The following is a 2,215-nucleotide window of genomic DNA, read 5'->3' on the forward strand; positions in this document are numbered from 1 at the left end:
GCCACATTTGAATTGCAATTGGAAAGGTAGGGAAGGGGTTAACTAGATAAGCACTATGGGGTAACCTTTCTAGGCTGGAGCGGTGGCACAAAGGTCCTGAGGCAGGATGGAGGGACCTGGAGGAAGATGCTGAGAGAGGACAGCCTGGGCGGGTCTCTGGGCCCTCTTCAATTTAGGGCTTTATCAGAGGGACGCCACCAAAACGTTTTAAACGAGGAAGTGAGGCGATGAGTTGTACATTTACAATAACTGAGGGAGAACGGTTTGGGGAAGGACAAGCAAGACTGGAAGCAGAGAGATCTGTCAGGACCAGGGTGAGGACAGGAGGCAGGGGTCTGTGTGTCTAGAGACCCAGCTGCATTTAAACGCGCAATGGGAGCCGGGCACGGTGGCGCGACTGTAGTCCCAGCTACTCGGGAGGCTGAGGCAGGAGGATCGCTTGAGCCCTGGAGTTGGAGGCTGCAGTGAGCTAGGATGGTGCCACTGCACTCTAGCCCGGGAGACAGAGCGAGACCCCGTCTTTAAAAACAACAGGAACAAAATAAACATGCAAAGGGGTTTCTGGGTGGCTGGTGGGTGTGTACCCTGGGGTTTTTTTTTCTTTTTTTGCCCGCCTTGTAGTTAGCTGGTTATCCCTCACTGTGGCTCAATGGCCAGGCCCAACTGGGCCCCACTGATCTGCGTAGAAGAGGAAGAAGCCTGCTGTAGCATGGAAGCGTGTCTGAGCGGCAGGCTCAGGAAGCGACCCACTCTGGAGAGGAGGGAAGCCAAGGCCATCCTGACTTCCACAGCACAAAGAGCCGAGGTGGCAGCCCCACACGCGCTGTCTTTCCCAGAGTCATCTCAAACTGCACGGTTTGGAAGAGTTGACTTTCCCCAGGCCACCCCACCGATCTGGAAAGATGAAAGGCACAGGGGAGGGGACAGAACATTTTTGAGAAGGTGATGTTCATTCATCAAGTGGCTGCAATATGCAGCGTGCCACGGTCTCATTATTTGGTCTCTGACCTTTATTGACATATTAGATGCAATCTCACACCTCCCCTGAGAGGGCTTTTGGAGGATGTTTTCTCCAACATGACTGCTCACTGCAGCCTCCCCACACGTTGGCTTCTCTCTGGGAGTGCGCCCAGCCTGTCCTGCGAGCAGCTTCAACACCCCCACACCTCCTGGGCCGTCCTGGCTGCTGACGCCTGTTACTCCATGCCTGGGCTATCTGCCTAGAGCAAGGGGTCCTCAAATCCATGCCTGGGCCAGGCAGTCTGCACATACGTAGGTTGAATAAATATGTCTTGCATGTAGAAATACGACCATTTTCCAAATGTCTATGATGCTGCTATGATGAGTAAAATATGTCATTACCAAGCCTTCCAGAATTCCGAGTTGCTTTATGTCATTATGTATTGTTTTTAACAGATACTAAAAGTGTGGCAAGGAGAAGAACTTTTTGGACTTTTTAAAAAGTGGGACTTGAGTGTTAGAAAGTTGGGAAGCCCTGTTCTGAGAGATGACACCTTCCAGTTGGGGACTGTGTCGTTTCTGTGGGTCTGAGTGTCACATCAGCCAACTGCTGTGGTCTGGAAGGGTGTTCAGAGATGCCAGCTGGTTCTCTGTGGCTGGGGCCCCTTCTATGACAGCGCAGCACCTTCAAATGTCCCCAGTCTTGGCTGGCAATTGCAGATTCTGGATGCTGTCCCTGGGCTCCGGGATGGGGTTTTGCAATGCCCCTTGCAGCATCCAGAACATCTGCTGGCGACCCCAGGCTCGAAGAAGAGGAGGGGTTGGAATCAGATTCAAGGCCGTTCACACTTGTCTCTCCAACTCCCCAATCTAAGTGGTGGTGGGGAAATTCTGGTGCAGGGTGTGGAGCGATCACAGTGACTCAAGGAGATGGGGGGCCGGGCGTGGTGGCTCACGCCTGTAATCCCAGCACTGTGGGAGGCAGAGGCTGGAGGATCACTTGAGGTCAGGAGTTCGAGACCAGCCTGAGCAAGAGCGAGACCCCGTCTCTACTAAAAATAGAAAAAAAAAAATTAGCCAGTCAACTAAAAACAGACACAAAAAATTAGCCGGGCATGGTGGCTCATGCCTGTAGTCCCAGCTACTCCGGAGGCTGAGGCGGAAGGATCACTTGAGCCCAGGAGTTTGAGGTTGCTGTGAGCTACGCTGATGCCATGGCACTGTAGCCTGGGCAACGGAGTGAGACTCTGTCTCA

This window comes from Propithecus coquereli, unplaced genomic scaffold (genome assembly GCF_000956105.1).
Source record: "Propithecus coquereli isolate 6110/MARCELLA unplaced genomic scaffold, Pcoq_1.0 Scaffold173, whole genome shotgun sequence".
Lineage (NCBI taxonomy): Eukaryota > Metazoa > Chordata > Mammalia > Primates > Indriidae > Propithecus > Propithecus coquereli.